Here is a 7,189-nt window from a genome sequence, read left to right on the forward strand (position 1 = left end):
TTTTTTTTTTTTTTTTTTTTTTTTTTTTTTTTTTTTTTTTTTTTTTTTTTTAAGAGGAACCTATTTAAAGTGCTGTTCTAGTTTGGAAAGGGACTCTGTTTAGAAAAAAAATGGCACCTTTTCACATGAGAGATTTGCTCTCTGTATGTGTGTGTGTGTGTGTGTATATATATATATATATATAAAAATTTGCAAAGTCAGATCTGCTGACTAATGAACAGCATATAAAAGTGTTTGTATTTTATCTTATTGCTTTTTTTTTTTACTGCTGCCTGCTGCCTTGGAGGCAGGAGGGAGATGGATTCTCCTTCACCTTTCCCACCATTAATTGATTTCCCAGTGCAGGAATGTGGTCTTACAGCTCTGGCTCAGGGAACAGTTCACTGTCACACAGCACATGGGAGGTGACAAAGCCCCCTGAACTGTCACAGCCCCATGGCTAACCTGCAAAGGGTCACAGTGAGGAACTGAAGGCCAAGAAGGACTCTGGACCCCACGGGGCTCCTGTTGCTCCTGCCAGATGCCATTTTCATAGAGTCACTTTACAGAGCAGACCTGCATTTCTGAAACACAGAGGTAAGGAAAACAAATCTCTTTAAAGTGAAAGCTTTGCTGCTAGAGTGTGTAGTGTGGTAACCTCAGCACTCCAAGAGAGAGAGGTAGTTACTGTCCTGTGATTATGCTGCTGCTTAATGCAACTCCATTTCTGGAGTGATTGATCAAAAAAAAAAAAAAAAAAAAAGGAAAAAAAATCCCATGCTCTTTTTTAAGTTATCCCAGTTAAATCTTTCTGGTAAAGACATACTTGACTATTTCCTCTAAGAGGCATTTATATTTTAGAAATTGATTGTCAGTTAAGCTTGTTACAAGATGAAATTTGATTAGCAAATTGCTATACAAAGCCACTTCCCTTCTTAACTCTTAAAATTTTCTCCCACTACGCAACTATCTGTGCCCTGTTTGGGGGTCACATCCCATCTGCTCCTGCAGTAGGACAGCATTTCCTGCTCTGAGCAGTTTTAATGGAGAAAAACAAAGTTTTAGAAAGAGCTACTGAAATCATATTCACAGTGTTGTGCAGGAAAACTGGGGTGACAGCAGGGAAACAAGGGGTGCTTTGGGGACAATGGGGCCACAGCTCGTGGGAGCTCCAGCTAGTGTTTAACACATTAGAGGCCTGGGAAAACTGCATTCATTCCCTTCCCTTTTCAGACTAAAGCAGTGCTTTGAATACCTTGCTTCCATTTCCATGAATTAACATCTGATCCAGTCTTCTCATCCTTTGCTAATTCTCCCTGCAAGTGTGGGGCACAAGGTAAGGAATACGTTACTGCAAGAACATAGAGGTGCATGTTTTTCTCCTCCTAATTCAGTTTCTAAAAGACCTTATTTGGAAAAGTCTCCTTTGGTACTCAGGATTGCTCTTGCCTGTCCTAAATGTCAGCCATGTTACCCACCAACACAAAAGAGCCATGCCTTATTTGAATGACAACCCTCCTCTCTTCCTTCCCAATATTCCTCACTGGCACTTGCCCTGTGACAACACAGCCCTGGAAGCTGTCTGGTGTCAGCTTTCTGCCCAGACCAGCGCCTTAGGGGAGCTCAAGGGATTAGTCTTAAGCAAAGAGTATGACAAAATTCTACTCTCAATCCCACCTGGGGTGCCTCCCCCAAAAGCACAACCCTGGCTTAGGAAACCTTCTAACACATGAGAAAAGTGCCTGCATGCCACCTACACCCTCCTTCCCTGCATCTCCAGTAGAGATCCAGGCTGCCCTATAAACAGCCTCTGCAAACAAACATCGACTGAAAGAACCCCCTGGGCTGGGGACAACCACACTGGGGGTGGGGCTTCCGAAATCCAATCTGTCAGCAGGAGAACTGTATAGTCCACTTCTTGTTAGTGTCACCCACAGCTGCCACCCTCCTCCCACCGGCCTCTTGCAGCCAAGAGTCGTGTTCAGTTACCAATGGACAGGCAAGAAAGGATTCAAGAAAAGCTTCACAGTAATCCAGACAGTTTCTTTAGACATGTAAACTCTCAGAAAATACTCTCGGAGGCACAAACCCCTGTATCAAACCAATGCCCAAGACATGTAGATGTATGAGTGGAGCCCAGGGAAACCTCAAGAAACAGCTTTTAAAACTTGACCAAATGGGGAGCCAATTAATTGGCATAATCAAGTTAAAATTTGTTTCTCTCAGACTAGTTTTGTGACTCCTCCCCCTGCCCTAGACTTAGTAATTTCTATTGGAATTCTAGTAGAAGGCATCCCTGCCCATGGCAGGGGGGTTGGAATAAGATGAGCTTTAAGGTCCCATTCAACCCGACCCATTCCATGATTCTGTGATTTGAGTACCTAATTTCAACTGTATTTTATCCTTTTATACTGCCACTTTCTGTATTTTATGACCAGAAGTAAATTAATCAATTCAACTTCATTTTTCATTTCTCATTAGTTTCACAGTTTCATAGCCAATGGTATTGGGTCTGACTGCAAAGGTGATGGGAAGGTTTAAATAAATAAGCCTCATTGCAGTATAAAAATAATGCAGCCATTTCACCACAGATCTGAGGTGTTAAGAACATTAATAAAAACTAAGCTGAAAGTCTGCAAAAAAATTAATGCACTGATTTTTTTAAGTACTGCCTTAGGTAACTGCAGTAAAATAATCAGAATATGTCAGAATAAACAAGGAATCTACACAGCAGTATTTAAAAATACCTGACTATGTTTCAAAAGCTTAACTGATATGAACTAGGAAGCCCAGTAAAGCTGCCCATTTTACATGATAAAACTAAAAAAAAGTAACAAAAATACAGCTTGGTGCAGTCTAATGGAAACAGGAACTTGGAGGCTGCACTCTGCCAGGATGGAGATTTCCCAGCCTTTCTTGACAACCTGATCCAATGCTGTTTGACTGTACTCATGGTGAGATAATGTCTTATCATACCTAACCTGATTTTCCCTTGTATAAGCTGCTGCCTACTGCTGCCCCTCCTTCCACTGCGTGCCTCCAGGAAGGGTCTGGCTCCATCTTCTCTGCACCCTCCCCTGAGCTGTGGAGTTTAAATAGGATAAATGATATAGGTAAAGGAGAAAACACTGAAACAAAAACAAACTTCAGTTCACAACACTTGCTAGAAAACTGAGAAAATGGCACTTTGAAGGCTGGTACTGCCCTTTCCACCCTTCACTTCCCCCCCGCTTTAGTTCCTTCCAATGGAGTTTCTGAAATACTCACAGCAAATCTGTCCCCACAGGGGACTGACCCCTTTTCCTTCTTTACTATTCACAGCTGCAGCAGGAAAAATACTGGTGCTGCTCAGCTCTCATGTGCCAGGATAGGCATCTTTGGACACCTGTTTCGCAAGGCAGCAGTGTTTCCTGCATGCTCCTGCCCCCATGCAGGTTCCAAACCCAGCATTTCCCTGCCCACAGCATCTACGGCATGCCAGATACACACACTTCTTCCCAGTGATGCTTTGCTGCTGTTCCACCTTTCTACCCATCCCCCTGTGCGGTTCCAGTGCCGCCAGCCCCAGCCATGGCTGAAAACAGATAAGCTCTCTTCTTATTTCAGCTGTCTTCCTCCTCCCTAGAAGAAGCAGAGCTGCTGCCTAGCCTGCGGGACATGTTAGATGTGAATTTGTTCTTAGCACTTGCTAATTCCTTGGAAAGGTAATTATTCCCTGGCACAGAAAATCAGCAAGATCTTTTAACCCATTATTTCTTCCCACTGGTGACAGCAGAACATGAAGCTTCACAGAAGTTACTAACAAACCCCCAGCCACTTCTAGACATCAGTAAATAGCAACAGCTCATTTCCTAAATACATCAGTGGCTGGTTTTGTGGCTTCCTCCCCAGCTCCCAGCTGTGCCAGATCAGTCTGATTTGCTGTCTTCTCCCTTTTTATTTCTAGCTTTGCCAGAGTGTCCTTGTTTTATGACAAAACTATAAAGGACCATGAAGAACACCTTCAAAAGGCCCCACCATCCAACTTGACACAGCAAGTTTCAAATCCTTTCAAGGCTACAACTCCCCAGCAGCACAAGCTCTAAAGTCTTACTTGTATCCATGTTTTTGTCACCAAAGACCTTTCAGATTTCCCACCTAAAAGAAGTTCCTCCTATTTCCAAGAGACATCATTTCACAAGCTGTAATACTTTGGTTTACAACTGGATTAAAATTAAATAAGAATAATGCTAAATGAGTTTATATTGAAACACTTTATATTTGTTTCTATATATGTATATACAGGTATGTGTGTGTGCACTCCCTAATGACAGCTAGAGGAAGCAAAAGTCATTCTCCAAAGGCTTCTACTCTTCCAACTAGCATGGTCAACTTTTCCATTGCAACAATTCCCTGTGCATAAAAGCTAATGAAGCACTGGAAGGTGCTGCTGGTGACCAGCTGGACCACACAGACATTCAGGAACAGAAAGACAATAAATTATAAGAAATAGTAGTAACTTGTTCACAGTTGGGATGAGGATAATGTTATGGGAAACCTGAATTGTCTACAGTTCCAGGAGTAAAAAGCCAAAGGTCACTGAAAGTTACAGATACACTGCAGTTAATCCTAAAAGCAAAGATCAGATCTGACACAAAGAAATGGCAGAAACCATGTGGAATTTCTCCCAGCAGCCTAAACTCTGGTACCATCAGATTCAGCAGAAAGCTTTCCAATACCTCCATCAAAATCAGAATTCATCCCGGGGATGCTCTGAGCACTGCCTCCATCTCACAATGGACATTCTCCCAAGTAGGAAGATTGCTTGAAGCCAACTCAATCCTACATCCAAAAGAAAATGCTCCCAGCTCAAACATCACATTCAATCTCTCCTAATTCCCAGCCTCTGTGTTTTCCTGTGTTTGCCAAGCCAAAGGCTTTCAGCAGATGGAAATATTTTAGATGGTAGGACTCTTCAGGTAATTTTATAACCCACTTGAGTGGGTTCCAGGTTAGGAATAACCTAAATTTCCAGTAAGACTAACTGCAGCAAAACTTTGGTCTACTGCATTTTACTGGTTATAAAACAAAACAAAAAAACCCCACAGCAAGTCTACTCCAAACCTACTCTATTCCAAAATGTTCTGGTAAACTGTTGTTTCAAGAAGCAGCCAGTACTGTTTGCATAGTTCTAACTTCTATTTGGTTATATATATACACACATACATACATATATATATATATATGTACATACACATATACATATGTATTTAATATTAAAATATCCTTTAAATGACAGTGATTAAAATAAGAATTCTGAGCTCCTCTTTAGGCTCTTTAACTGCAGGTATTAAAACTCTGTGCATGGCTCTCACCTTGTGACAGGAATGATGTTCACCACAATTATTTTGCTATGGCAGTGGTTCCCAGACTTTTCAACTGCAGTTCCAGCCACAGGCTCAGCTCCCAGGGAAAACTCAAAGGCCAGACCTTGGAAAAAAGTCTCCTTGAATTACAGCTTCTTGACTTACAGAATAGTATGGGTTGGAAGGGACCTTTAGAGGTCATCAAGTCCACCTGTCCTGCCGTGAGCAGGGACTTTTCCCATCCCCAAAATATTTCCAGCAGAGCCAGAACAGCATTTGATGTCACTAATCTGCAGAAACATTTGGATGCTGGCACAGCTAAATTGGCAGGCATGTCATGGATCAAAGAGGAGAGTTTGGTAAAGTTTAAATAATTTTAAGTGCTATTTTTTGTTGGTTTTCAAGATGCCTGATCCCACTTATCTTCCAAGCCACCTTCCACCTAAATCAATGGCACCTTTGCAGCTGTCTTCCTATTTATATGTTGGATTCTGCAGGAGAGATTAAGTCAGCAGCAAATAAAAGCTACAACTCTGCTCTTGCAAAGGCCTTGTTAGGGCTGAATCACCCAAAAGTGTCAAGGACTCTGCTCCAAAACCAGAGAGCTTGGAATCACTTCCTGAAATGGGCACCTCACAGTTAAGTGACATTCTTGCTGCAGAGTTGTGGGATGGAAACACAGCCATGGAACTGTCAGAAAATGACAGCAGGACAAGCAGGGAGAGCTGTCCTGTCCATTTATTTCAACCTTGAATTCAGAGAGGGCTGAAATCCTGGCTACATGCCCTCTGCACTGAGCCAGCCCCACGATGCTTTTCAGGAGGGCTACAGCTTGTTCCCAATGTTATTCCAGCTCTGGATAGTTGTCAGAAGGGAACAGGGTCAGTCACTGCTGACCTCTCTGGGTTTAAAAGAGCAGCAGAGACAGAACATGCTTTCTGTTCTTTCTGCCTTTCAGGCACCCAAATTAAAGTTAAATTATACAGATCACAGCTTGAAAATATTGTAGAGAAGATGTAGGAAAGTCCAAGGACTGAACCGGATGGTGGACAATGCTGAGAGGACAAGGAGGGACTGCCCATCTCCACCGGCTGCTCTGGCTCTCACCGGGCTATCCCTGGATCTTACTAAGTTAGCTCTAAGCATGTTCTCAGCCTCCTGTAACAAATTCACATTCCATAAAGCCTCTCATTTATCCCCCTCTAGCTGCTGGAAATACAAAGCACAATTTGTTTTCACATCCTCCCATCGCATTTTGGCCTTCTCCCTTTACTAGCTTCACATTAGTCATCCTCCTGAGACGAAGAGGTTTAGCTTTTCTCCAAAGCAGCAACACAGTATTAACACAATTCTTGTTATTTTCACAGCTATTCACGGGGAACCTGGCAGCAACAGGCAACAGCCGTGGCAACTGTCACATCACTTGGCTGAGACTTGGCACCAGGGCTTGCTGCAGGCTTAAGGAGATAACTACAACTCTTCACATTTGGGAGGTGAGTTCTTTGAGAGCAAAGAACTAAGAAATGTGTCCACCTCCAAGAAAGCAAACTGTAAAACCAGAGTGTGTTCTCCCTGTTGCCTGAGGCAAGAAAACAAATGGGTTAGTAAGCCCTAACTCTAAAGCAGACAAAAATGTTACGTACAGAGGTATTAAAACACAAGAGTTCTCTTCACATCCTCCTTAAATCACAGTTGAAATCACAGTTTTGGCAGAAAAAGATGCAGCTAGACGTGGGAATGCAAAGCTGTGCCTCAACCCATCACAGAAGCATTTGCACTTGGAAAGTTGGCATCTGATTCTCCACAGCTTTGGTGCAACTGTCAAGAGCCACACCAACACAGAGGCAACAGAACACAGTATCATT

General features: G+C 42.6%; 3 long non-coding RNA genes across 3 annotated transcripts in view; 2 read left to right on the forward strand and 1 right to left on the reverse strand.

Moving 5' to 3' along the window:
• The first annotated feature begins 303 nt into the window (after positions 1 to 303).
• The window catches only part of LOC108447201, an 11,121-nt gene continuing 4,235 nt past the window's right edge, over positions 304 to 7,189 (forward strand). The window contains exons 1-3 of the long non-coding RNA XR_001862619.1: positions 304 to 576; positions 1,213 to 1,315; positions 6,692 to 6,817. This is a non-coding gene — a long non-coding RNA (uncharacterized LOC108447201). The remainder of the gene's footprint in view (positions 577 to 1,212; positions 1,316 to 6,691; positions 6,818 to 7,189) is intronic.
• LOC108447200 lies at positions 683 to 5,422 on the reverse strand. The gene is made up of 2 exons (XR_001862618.1): positions 5,334 to 5,422; positions 683 to 3,061 (listed from the first exon to the last, which is right to left on the reverse strand). It is a non-coding gene; the product is annotated as an uncharacterized LOC108447200 (long non-coding RNA).
• Positions 3,434 to 4,216, forward strand: LOC108447202. Its single transcript, XR_001862620.1, has 2 exons — positions 3,434 to 3,683; positions 3,926 to 4,216. It is a non-coding gene; the product is annotated as an uncharacterized LOC108447202 (long non-coding RNA).

Source organism: Corvus brachyrhynchos, unplaced genomic scaffold, assembly GCF_000691975.1.
Source record: "Corvus brachyrhynchos isolate BGI_N302 unplaced genomic scaffold, ASM69197v1 scaffold155, whole genome shotgun sequence".
Taxonomy (NCBI): domain Eukaryota; kingdom Metazoa; phylum Chordata; class Aves; order Passeriformes; family Corvidae; genus Corvus; species Corvus brachyrhynchos.